This window comes from Cyprinus carpio, chromosome A15 (assembly GCF_018340385.1).
Source record: "Cyprinus carpio isolate SPL01 chromosome A15, ASM1834038v1, whole genome shotgun sequence".
Taxonomy (NCBI): domain Eukaryota; kingdom Metazoa; phylum Chordata; class Actinopteri; order Cypriniformes; family Cyprinidae; genus Cyprinus; species Cyprinus carpio.
In genome coordinates this window covers 2,806,344-2,819,987 of record NC_056586.1, presented here as the reverse complement: position 1 = coordinate 2,819,987, position 13,644 = coordinate 2,806,344, and the positions used below count along the sequence as shown (strand labels likewise).

Below are 13,644 nucleotides of genomic sequence, written 5' to 3'. Positions count from 1 at the left end.
AAGTTACGTATTGTTGCAATTTAAATGTATACATAGTAGCTTTTGTACCATTTTTTTTTTAAAGGAAGGTACCAATAGCACATTAGTACATGTAAAGTGCTTTCAGCAAGTGCTTCCTGTTTGAATCACTCTTCAGATCATTCCACCAGCAAGGAACAGTGAACAAAAAATGTTTTGGAAAAGAGATTTTGTGCCTCTCTTGTGATGGTTCCATGAGGCGTCGCTCACTTACCCACCTCAGGCATCTGGAGGGGATGTATGTAGACTCGTGAAAAGAGTGGAGGAGGGTGTGTAGAGCCTGTGGCTGTTCTGTGTGTAATCTACTTCACCTAAAATCAGGATTTTTGACCAGTGTCTCCTCAGGCCTTGAGCTTTATAAATAAAAAAACAACATACGTTTTAGTGACCAAAATGTTATGTTCATCATTATATATATATATATATATATATATATATATATATATATATGTATATATATATATATATATATATATATATATATATAATGTTTCTGTTTCTTGCTTATATTAGGCTACTAGTGCTGAATGTGAGCAAATATTCACAAAGAATGAACAATGTCGTGGATATTCTCTTTCCTCAGAGCAAAGTGTTGAGAACTTTTTGGTAAATTCCCCTCAGTCCTGGACACTTATCCCGGGTGTCAGTAGTCATTAAAACTTTCTATTTCTCGCAGGCTCCCGTTTCCTCGGCGTCGCGATATTGTTTTCATCTGTGAGGAGGGGTAATTTGCCCGGCATAAGCATCAGTTATGCATTTCGGTTTGAGGTAGCCACAAATGTTACAAAGCTGTCATTAAGTTGGAAGTTATCACACACAGTCCTCGCATCAAACCGCTCACTTTCGCTCTGTTTGGCTTCATTACAGTGTGCTAACTCCTTAGCACTGAGAGCTCCCTCTGCTGTCCATAAGAGTTGCCTCTGCGCACCAGCCATTTCAAACCCAGCCTCCAGTATTTGGGCCACGCCTCCTAATTTTACATCCCTCCTCAATCCTCAATCCTCAAATGCCCAATCCTCAATCTTCAAATGCCCAATCCTCTAATCCTAAATGGCTAAATGATTAAATGCCCAATCCTAAATACCAAATTCACAATCCTAAATCCCCAAATGCCCAATCCTAAATGGCTAAATGGCTAAATGACCAAATGCCCAACATTAAATAGAAAATGCCCAATCCTAAATACCAAATGCCTATCCTAAATACCAAATGCCCAATCCTAAATACCAAATTAATTTTCGACTTGGACTTTAAGTTTCCAAATTAAGATTTTTAGTTTTGGTTTAAGACTTTTAGTTTTAGACTTTTAGTTTATAATCTGACCAAAAAATTCCTCCATAAAGGAATGCCCCGAAAGTCCAAACTCTAAATGGAACCAGATGTGAGAAAAGCAAGAGAGACCGGGGGAGGGGAGTGCGAGCGCTGCTGGTGGGGCTATTGATTTATGCAACTGACTCGGATCATTTTAATCGATTCACTAAGAGAATTCACTTTAGTTTCTGCAGGTTATGTAGTTACGCCAGTAGGTGGCGACATGCGAATGTCGTTTTGTTGTGGATGTTTATGAGTCATTGAATCGTTTAAATGAATGATTCGTTATAAGCAGTTTTAATTTAATAAAAAAAAAAATCTTAAAAAAAACACGTGGTTAAATTAAATATGAAACTCGGATAAAAATAGTGTTTAAACACAAGCATATGCCTACAACTGACAAAAAACAAAGCCTAGGCTATATGGAAATTTTCCATCATTTTCAGCAGTGTCAGCTGCATAGCTACTTTCTTTTATATCAAACTTGTTCACTATGTTCATTTCTTTGTTCATTTTCTTCACAAGTCTCTTACTATACCAAATGCTGCTTCTCCTTCATTGAGGAGGCCTACAGTAAGTCCAACTTCGCACTCTAACGAGGATTAGCACTCCCCTACTTGATATTTGCTCATACTGTATTCCAGTTTTCTGGAGGCAGAAAAAGTAAGGAGACTGATTCGTTCACTTAAAAGACATCAGATTAAAAAAATAAGAAGACTCATTCATAAAATAAAAACGAATAACACAAAAACAACAATTCCTAAATACAACATAACATAACTTATGTTTTATATAGCGTAACTTTAGTGAACGAGGAGACATTTGCGACAGTCATGCTTGTTTGCAGAAGCATGTTCTTGTTTTCTCAGTGCTCTGCTAACCTGTGTTCTCGAGCGCTTGATTCTCTCCCCGTAAGCAGATGTGCCCTAAATATCTGATTACACAATAACTAGCTATAGCTGAGGGCTGTCTACGTCTTGGTGGTCTTATTTTTTAGTGCTTCTCTCAACTTCACAGTCCAGCAGAGACAGGATAGGTTTTTGCACCTCTGTGTCAGGGACTGTCACAACCTTATTAAAATAATGTATAGAAGAATAGAGCAGTGTAGTTGAACAAGCTAAACACACGTCACCAAAGACCCGACAGCGCAAAATGTTGTAACTTAGTTGCCGATGGGTTTCAGATTTGGAATATGAATCAATGATTTTTAGCATGAGAAGATGCAAGTTTTTTTTTTCTCTCTCTGCCCTAAAGTGGTTTTGTTGGCCGACACAACAGCTTAATCTGTTAAATTGTTAATAATTAAATAGTTTTAATGACTAAAAGATTTATATTTTCATAATCGAAATGTTGTATTTTTTATATAATATTTAATGTAATGCTCAATTTGGAATCTGTTTACCCAGTCTGCAATTATCTTTTTTTTTCTATAAATTTTGTCATTTAAAAGGTTTTAATTGCCATGCACATTTTGGTAACATAGAAATGAAATAAAATTGCAATCAAGCACCTCTATACTGATCATTCAATGCTTCAGATGTATTCGTTTCTGATAGCAGCTGTAACTGAGATATTTTTATATATGTGGGCTAATATACATGCTTTTTGGGTCATTGACACTTGTTTTAATATTTGGAATGTATTTTTGTTGTTGTAATAGCATTATTTTTTTGCATCATTTTAGCTTTGTCTGTAGATCTTTGTGTGTGTGTGTGTGTGTGTCTCAAACACGCCAGTATATACAGTAAATAAAACTGGTAGCAGACCCTTATATTAGATCTGTTTCTATCTCAGTTGGGGTTGGTTCTCAGGTCACAACTGGCTAGGGTAATTGCTCATTTATGGGAGCCCAGAAACAAATACCAGCCGGAATTTCCTGTGTGTTGGTCAGTCTCTGTGTTTACAGAATAAAAGGATCATCTACACAAAACCCTGACCTCTCTCTACAGGCTTCCTTTTGCTCTCTCATTCCTTCTTTTTTCCCCCTGTCTCCCAGCTGGCTTGTTACCTTCCTCCGCCTAAATCCATCTCTCTCTCTCTCTCTCTCTCTCTCTCTCTTTCTCTCTCATATCCCTTACTCATTACCCCCCTCCAAAAAATAGAAGGGAGAAACAAAAATACATCTGTCATAATAATAAATGTTTAGCTTTGGTAGCTTAGAATGAGAGTTCAGGAAAACCACCTACCACAACATGACTAAGCTCACACAGCCTTTCAAGGAGTTGAACCCCACAACCCCCCCACCCCCCACCGAGCACCTGTTACTTCTGCCTTTTCAATTTTCTGGTATCCTTTGTATTTTTCATGGGGACCCCAAATTTACACCCCAAATTCCAAAGCCATCGACTAGTTTCTAATACGTTGGCAATAGCAGATTTGAAAAATGTACAGAAGTACACTCTTAAAAATAAGAGTTCCAAAAGGTTTTTTTTTTTTTTTTGCAGTGATCCCATAGAAGAACCATTTTGGTCCCTTCGAGCCTTTCACTAATCAGCTCTTAGAATAAGCTTTTTTTTTTTACTTTGTGTGAAAAATCTAAAGAACTTTTTTTTTCCACCTAAAGAAACTTTTGTGCAATGCAGAAGTTCTATTGATGTTGAAGGTTCTTTATGGAACCATAGATGTCAAATAAAGGACCTTTGTTTTTTAGTTTTAAATCACTGTGTTATCAAAATGTTTTGTGTCTGTAAAATAGACAAAATGACTGATAAGTTAACCATGTCTGTCACAATACCTTCATGATGCCAAGCATGTTAAGCCCAGACAAGCCTGCTAGCCCTTGTTCTTCCACCGATTCAATTTCATTGTCACTTACCAGCCTGGATCCAAGAACCAATGGGCTGATGCTCTGTCATCCACCGCTCTTATTAGGGCATCTCACCTCCCGAACCTATCCTCCCTCCAGCCAATATAGTGAGTCCCATCCAGTGGTCCATTGATCAAATCTCAGAGGCCACTTGCTCCAAACCTGGTCAGACGGGAGGTCCAGCAGGGAGAATTAATGTACCAACACCTCTGCGGCTGACCCTTATGGACACACATCCAGAAACCAACCCCAGCCTCTTTACAACAATGCATACAGCAAACCCAACATCACCCACAGAATTCTCCTGGTATGTTAGGAGCTACTCAGTCTGTGTCATCTCCAAAACGCAAGGCTACTCAGTCACAATGTCATCTCTCCAAAAACTCCTAAGTGAGTCTCCCTGAAGGAAATCTGGTCCCACTACCCATTCCTTGATGGCCTTGGCCTCACCTTAGAGTGGACTTTGTAACAGATCTACCTCCCCTCTGGACTAACTATACACCCCTGGATTCGGACTGCCCTTAAGTCTTTTCAGACTGCCAGAGGACATAGTTTCCGACTGCGGGCCCCAATTCATCTCCATATTTCAACACATGTTCCGAAACTTCAGACTGCCAGAGGACATAGTTTCCGACTGCGGGCCCCAATTCATCTCCAGGTGTGGCATTATATCAAACTAAAACTAAAGTCCTAATTGAGCACAAGATTCAGAAGATTGGGAGATACCTGCGGTGCTATTGCCATAAACATCAGCACAGCTGGAGCCGTTTCCTTCCACTTGGTGCTATTTCATAGACACTCAGCACAGCTGGGAGCCAGGCTGAATACATGCAGAACTCCTTACGACAGAACACCACAGGACTTACCACTTTCCAGTGCGTACTCAGCTTCCAGCCACCTGTTTCCTTGGTCAGGCGAGCCATCGGACGTTCAGCTGTGAACCACTAGTTCCAAGAGAGCGAGAAGGTCTGGGACTCAGCTCATGTCCACTTGCAACAAGGTACCACCGCAACCCAGTACCATCCAAGACAGAAGGCAACATCACCTACCAGTACCATCCAAGACAGAAGGTCTGGTTCTCCATCAGGGAAATCCATTTTCAACTAATGATGAGTAATGATGAGTTCCTGCTACACAGGTCCATTCACCATCCGGAGGCAGATCAACAACATCACCTACCAACTAAATCTCCCAGTCATCAAAGAGCACTCCACCATTGTCTGGTCTTGCAGCTTACCTGGCTACCTACCTGCTCTGCTTACCTGCTTCGATCATCCATCCGTCAGTCTTCATCTTCCCATTGTGCCTCCACCTCTGTGGACTCACATCACCTTGAAAATACTCACCAGTTTGTCAGCTAAATCTGCATTGCTCATCTGTTTGACCCAAGCGGCAACCTCCTGCTCTCTCTTGTAAGGCCAACAAGGAAGTAACTTAAACTGTAATTCATCGACCGGCCGCTAGAGGCTGGAAGTTTTCTTCTGGAATTCTTCTGATGTTCTACAAGAAGATGGAAAGACTTGTTTCAATCCCGGTTTGTCAGGGATTGCACGTCATTAATAAGTGGAATCAGGACCCTCATTGGAAAGAATTTTCCTAGTTACATTTGCTCACATTTCAAGTCTTGTTATTTTACATCTCACTAGTTAAAAACTTGATCTAGGATTTTCCGTGTCCTGTTGCCAGATCCTGGTAAAAGTGTCCAAAATGCTTTTCGGAGCCACAGCATATTTACCTTTAAATAACACTGATTTACTATATTTTACATAGGGGTGTTGAGATATACCGGTATTGATGATAACCATAATATTCAAAGCAACAATTATCAATATTGTGTTAATTTAGTGTGTGACAATATACCGGTATTAGCGATAACTTATGATTCTCTTATGATAACACTACATGTAAATACTCCACCGCCATCGCCAATTACCTGGTTGAGCTCCCAGATGGCAGTATTGTGCCTTAACGCTGACACCTGTCACACAAGAAGAAGATGCAGCGCTTGCAGCTACTCTGGGCCCTGTCCCAAATGGAACACTTCATGTGCACTTGCGGTCTTATGGACTTACCCCTCCGTTAAAGGGATACTTCACCCCAAAATGAAAATTTTGTCGTTAATCACCCCATTTTGTAGATTAATCAATTCCCCATGTCGTTCCAAACCTGTAAAAAGCTTCGATCATCTTCGAACAATAATTTAAGATATTTTTGATTGAAAAACCTGGAGGCTCTGTGACTGTCCCATAGACTGCCGCCAAGTAAAATAACAGTTTCAAAGGGTCCATAAAAGGTATGAAAGTAAAACTAGACAAATTCTCTCTCCATCAGCCATCAGACGTGCACAGCATATGGTGATATGGAGAGAAACAGAGGAGACAGCTAAGATGGATGGAATAAAGTCGCTACCTTACAAAAAAGTGTTCCGTCCGCTTCCATATAACTTGGGTTGCACGTCTGATGGCAGATGGAGTATTCTGATGATAACTTTCGTCGCTTTATGGACCTTTGCCACTGTTATTGACATGGCAGTCTATGGATACAGTCCTAGGCCTCGAGGTTTTCATCCAAAATATCTTAAATTGTGTTCGAGACTAACCGAGCTTAACGGTTTAGAGCGACATGAAAACTAAATGATTAATGACAAAATTTTCATTTTGGGGTGGAGTATCCGTTTAGGTCCACGAGACCGTAGGGTGTCCCATTTATCATTTTAGTGTTCAGAAGGGTGCCAGTGAGCGCCCCCTTTAAGGGTTGTGCTATAAGCGCCTGATCAGATCTTTCTGCTCGTTGAGCTCGCTGATTCGGAAGTGAAGCCTGCAGCAGACTTCTCCCCGACAGTCAAAGCGACACCACGAAACTAAAGACCCAGACTAAGAACAACAACTCTATAGTTTACCATTTCCAATCAGGACACGAGCACAACGATATCATTTACCCTTACTTATTCTTATTATTTTAAATCAAAACCAACACGTACTGTGCGTAGTGACACTTATTTATTTGTTCAAATCTATTAACAGTTACACGATTAAAACTGATCTTGAATAACTGAGTGACCACATTGCTACATTAAACTTGTAAAATGTTAATTGGTTGCAGTGCAATGCACTTAATGCCTCATCTGCGGTCAATCTTCAATAAGGTTCATTAGTTAACATTAGTTAACATATATAAATAACATAAATAATAATGAACAATATTTCCACAGCATTTATTAATCTTAGTTCATGTTAATTTCAGCATTTACTTATGCATTATTAAAATCATAAGTTGTGTTTGTAAATTTTAATGCACTGTGAGTGTGAACTAACATGAACAATGAACGACTCTATTTTATTAATATTAACAAAGATTTATAAATTGTGTAATAAATGTATTGTTCACTGTTCATTCATGTTAGTTAATACATTAATGTTAACAAATGTCATCTTATTGTAAAGTGTTACCATTAATATTTATTCACCATGAACTCAATAAACAAAGTAAAAAATACTCTCGTTATTTCATAGGAGCTTTAAAGAAGACGGAGAAAGCCAGAGTCTTGTGCCCTGCGTTTATCAGCATCCTTATGTTCGTTGGGTGAAAAAGAAAAACTCAATAAACAAAGTAAAAAATAATTTGACTGATATCTTTTCCCCCAAGGTTTCTATAGATATCACGATATATCGATATCGCGAATTCTTATGGCCACAATAAACGTGATATGAAAAAATCTAATATCGTGACAGCTCTAATTTTACATTGTTACAGAACTTCACATTTTTGACAGAAAGCTTACTTATGGAAATTTATGTTTGGGCATTGCTTGATGACGTTCAGAAAGTCTCTCAGGGTCTCAGTCAACTTTCTGTCTCTGGTTTGTTTTCAAAGTAGAGTAGTTCCTGTTTGTTTTTGGATTGATCCCATTTCCCTGCTTTAGAACTACTCTGTTTGGAAACACAGAGGCCTTTCTTTCTTTCTCGGGTCTTTCTTCAGGCTCTTTTTTTCTGTCTCATTCTTTTGCTCTTATTTTTTTTCTCTCTGATGTTGTGGTTGTAACCTTGCATTCCCCCCCTGCAGGAATGAGAAATAGATAAAGCGAGAGAAAAACAGAATGGAAGTATAAAGAAACCAGACTGGTGTTTGGGAACATTGCCGGGTTTGGCTCTTCTGCCTTCTACTTGACTGTCATACTAGCCATCTCTTTTCCCTTTCCTTCTCTCACTAAACAACATATACCTAGTCAAATACCAATATATGTGTTATTTTTTACTGAAATGTGAATATCCTGTGGATAAGAAAATAATCAACAGTACAAAAACACAACAAACATTGCAAAATATGAGATTAAACTCACTGACACCAGTAAATAAAGTCTGACACCAGTATTTAACTGGTTAAACCAACAAAAATGAATGGAATAATTACAACGTAAAAAACTCACCACTCAGATATCATCACTTTCAATCATGTTAAAATCAAAATACTGTAAAGAGTTATCCGTGAGAGGTTATTTATGGCTAAATCTTATAGTAATAAAACAATGTAGTTTAAAAACATACACTTTATGAGATTTTGATGTGACATTGCTTTAATATATTTATTCAGCAAGGATTGGCCACAAGTGCGAGGGGAGATATTTATAATGTTACAAAGGAATATAAAGTTCTTTAGAACTTTATAATCATTAAAGAAGTTTGATAAAATATTAAGGAGCACAGCTGTCTCCACAAAAATAATAAGGAACAGTGATTTCAACAGTGATAATAAGAAATGTTTATTGAGCAGCAAATCAGCATGATTTCTGAAGGATCATGTGACATTGAAGACTGGAGTAATGATGATGAAAAATCAGCTATGTCACCACAGGAATAAGTTGTAACAATAATTCACAATATGACTGCTTTACTGTACTTTGATTTTTTTTTTAATGCAGCCTTGGTGAGCATAAGAGAGTTCTTAAAAAAAAAATCTTACTCACCCCAAAATCTTGAATGGAGCATGTGTATATATTTAGAAGACATAGAAGACCGCCACAAGCCACTGATGGGAGCAGTCATGATGAAACTGGGATAAATGTGTTTGCTCAGACAAAAGAGGAATATTGCCATTGTCTGTATTTTCTCATGGCAGTTTCTGCTGGGCTTTGTTTTGTTTTTGTAAATTACTATCTATTTGCAGTCAGACATATGATGTGCTCCAAAACCAAAGCATGCTGAGATTAAAAACAGATGAAAAGCTCCATTTGCAGACCATATTATACCATAGAGAGCAGCCATTATGAAAGCCACACATACAGAATATGATAACATGAAACTGCAGATTTCCCCATAAACAATTACTTTTCACTTGTAATTAAATCAATGTTTTACAACTGAGGCAATAAAAAGCACATACAAACGTTTTGTGGGATTGTTTGAATAGGATTTGTGCTTTGCTTGTGTTGTAGAAGAACTTGTTTTTGTTGAACATATGAATGGGTGAAAGAGAATCAAGAGGGTTTGCTTATTCTGCTGCAGTAATAATATACTATGAAAATAGCTGTGAGACAAAAACAGTTTTGGTCACAAGACATTGAGTGTTTGATGGAAATTGTCTCTGTAGGGTCAGTCATTTGGTTTAATGGTGGGTAAAATCATTAAAAACCTCTGTAAATGTCTAGGCTGGAATCAAACATTAATGATCTTTCCATATTTATGATTTCAGGATTATGAAATTTCTCTTGTACTGTGTCAGGCTAATAACTTTTCTCTCTCTTTATCTTTCCCATACAGATGAATCGGACACTTTTGCGTTTTTCCACGAGGGAGCGAAGGGCTGCCTGGGGGTACGAGATCAGATGCTCTACCTCTCTTCTTCCTGCAAGGGTAAAGCCCAGCTGTGGAAATGGGTGACCAGGGGGCGGCTTTTCAACATTGGCTCCTCCCTCTGCCTGGGCATCACCACGGGCAACATGAGCACATCTGGCAACAAGTCACCACTGGGCGTGTTTCGGTGCGACTACGAGCCTCCGCGAGTGCGCTGGACCTGGAGCTGTAGCAAGTTCTTGGAGACGCTTGAATCTTCCTTGCCCTCCCCTAAACTACTCCTCGACACTGGCAGTGTCTCAGCTACTGCCTCCCCACCTGCAAGATCCCCCTCCCAGAAGTCTCTGTGGCGAGTCTATGATGACAATCAAGACCTTTGTGCCAAGTCGTACCGAGGTCAGCACATTAAATGTTGTTGTTTCTTTCTCTCTGTCTCATATCTTAACCAGTAATTTGCTTGTCCACACTAAAAGGAATTGCATCCAGTCAGTGTTTAATTGATGTTTAATATACATTACCTATCAAAAGTTTAGGGTGGTAAGATTTTTTAATGTTTTTAAAAAAGAAGTCTTGTATGCTCACCAAAGCTGCATTTATTTGATTAAAATACAGCAAAAACCATGATATTGTGAAATGTTACTATTTAAAATATTTGTTTTCCATTTTAATATCTTTAAAATATATTTTGAATTGTTATTTATTCCTGTGATGTCAAAGCTGAATTTTCAGCATCATTACTCTAGTCTTCAGTGTCACATGATCTTTCAGAAATCATTCTGACATGCTGATTTGACGGTACAGAAACATTTCTTATTATCAATGTTGAAAACAGTTTAGCTGTTTAATGCTTCTGTGGAAACCATGATGCATTCATTTTAGGATTATATGATGACTAGAAAGTTCAAAAGCGCTCCATTTATTTGAAATAGAAATATTTAGTAAAATTATACATGTCTTTACTGTCACTTTTAATCAATTTAATGAGTCCTTTCTGAATAAAAGCATTAATTTCTTTAAAAAACAACAACTTTTGAATGGTAGAGTACAGACAAGGGGCAACTCTAAATTTGTCCTGATTGGATAGTGACCAAAAAAGAAGTTTGTATAAAGTGCTGAGGCACAGTCGTCTCTCAGTCTGAGTCCCATCAAACAATCTGTCTCATAGTGACTAATTTAGATGTGAAATCACAGTCATTCATTACTCTACAGTAATTAAATTGGGGTTTAGTTAGTTCACAAAGTTGTCCAAGTACTATCAGAAGGCAATTTTTTTTTTAAATAAATACATGTCACATGATCTTTCCAGAAATCATTCTGACGTAATGCTGATTTGTGGTACAGAAACATTTCAGTATTATCAATGTTGAAAACAGTTTAGCTGTTTAATGCTTCTATGGAAACCATGATGCATTCATTTTAGGATATATGATGACTAGAAGTTCAAAAGGCGCTCCATTTATTTGAAATAGAAATATTTAGTAAAATTATACATGTCTTTACTGTCACTTTTAATCAATTTAATGAGTCCTTTCTGAATAAAAGCATTAATTTCTTTAAAAAACAACAACTTTTGAATGGTAGAGTACAGACAAGGGGCAACTCTAAATTTGATGTCCTGATTGGATAGTGAACCAAAAAAAGAAGTTTGTATAAAGTGCTGGGGAACACAGTCGTCTCTCCAGTCTGAGTCCCATCAAAACAATCTGTCTCATATAGTGACCTTTAATTTAGATGTGAAATCACAGTCATTCATTACTCTACAGTAATTAAATTGGGGTTTAGTTAGTTCACAATGACTGGGGATTTTTTTGTAATCTTCTGGAAGTTTCTTTCTTGTCTAAAAGTTGTCCAAGTACTATCAGAAGGCAATTTTTTTTTTAAATAAATACATTTTAAATATATATATTTTTAAATTAAAATACTAAGTTTATTTTATTTTTAGGTCATAACATTACTGATGGACACTGTGGTTTTAGTTACAACAGAATTTAGTTACAATAAAATTATATTTTAGTTAAAAATTATTATATTCAAGGTTATACACATTCAGAACAGATTTTAGCGCTACTTGAAATTATTGTATTGAAATATTTTACCGAATATTTTAATTGCATTTTTGTTTAGTATAGTTATTGGGGGTTTAAAAAGAACTTGCAGAAACTGTCAATGGATTCGTTAAGGAACCAGAATCATTAAGTGTAATGGCAACTTAACTGAAACAGAACTGTTAAACTCTTTCAGAACCAGTGATAACCAGTGTTGGGCAGTAATGCATTACTTAGTAACGCGTTACTGTAATTTGATTACTTTTTTAGTAACGGAGTAATTCAATGCATTATAATTTTCAAAATAGTAATTAGAGTATAGGGAATGTGAAGGTACGTCACGCAGAGTTGCATTATGGGACGTGGGCGCCATGTTTAGAGGCACGATCTCTGTTTACGTTTTCGCCCTTTTCGCCCACCGTTGCTATGACATTTAATTGTGGGTGTGTTTGGCTAAAACGAGGTAAAATTGAAGAAGAACGGAAGAAATGGAGAAGTTGAAAGAAAAAGAGAAGGGACCCTATCGGGAGAAACTGCCCTAAAACGTTATTTGGACAAACTGTCCGAGATAAACAACATAGATTCATATGATTTAGCAGCCTAGGACTGGATTACAGATCCAGACGCACTACCTCCGCTCACATATCTGGACATCGTCAATTACCTTGTTTTTGGATTGAGTGCGTACACTTTTGCAGGAGTTTAAGAGCTACCAATCCCTTCGGCCGAACAGTTTGCAGCAGCTGGTGCAGACCTCCTCCTCATTCACGGGCAGCCTAACTGCAAAGAGCACAGTCGATACTGGCAAAGGTAAAGATAACTGTATATGCGAGGAGTTTTATGAGTTGCGTTGGCAAACCAGCTAAAGAATCCAGATCAAGTCAAAGTCATCTTTATTTTATATATGGCCATTTTAAAACAAAAAGATTGCGTCAAAGCAACTGAACAGCATTATTAAGGCTCAGTAATAAAAGCAATGCAAATGACAGTTAAAGGCAGTTCATTTTGTGAATTCAGTGATATCATATTGCGAAGCTCAGTTCAGTTTCAAAATGGTATCTGTGTGCAATAATTTTACGAAATCAAGTCCAGCGATATACGCTGTAAATGAAAGCGTCCCCCAACTAAAACAAGCCAGGCTGACAGCAAGCGGCAAGGAACAAAAACTCCATCAGTGAGAGATTGGGAAAAAAACCTTAGGGAGGAGAAAACGGGAGGCTCAGTCAGGGGGCCAATTTAATCTCTGACAGGCAGAAACCAACAGTTCGGAATTTCAGGCTGCAACAAAAGATCAGATTGTGCCAGAGAAGAATCATCCTGTTCCTGGCAGTCTTATGCGGTGATGCGTCTGAAACTTTGGAGTCTTCCACAGGGATCATCTCTGGGCCAAGTCACCAGGTCCTCCGCTGTCTTTCAGGGCTGTAGGAGTCTCTTTTCTAGGTGCTAATCCACCATCACAGGCTGGACACATACTGGATCCAGGTGACCACAGTGACCCTCCTGATGATATGGTACGTAGATGCCGTCTTTAACATTATATGGTACGCCGGTGTTATGATGTTCCCGGTTCCAGTTTACCTAATTAATGCAGCCTAAAATGCTTTGCAACGGATTTGGATGTAGAAGTGTATTAGTATGTGCATAGCAAACCAGGTTAAAGAGATGGGTCTTTGCA

General features: G+C 38.1%; 1 pseudogene; it reads left to right on the top strand.

Annotated features, from left to right (window-relative positions):
• The window catches only part of LOC122134580, a 60,506-nt pseudogene that overhangs the window by 4,500 nt on the left and 42,362 nt on the right, over nt 1-13,644 (top strand).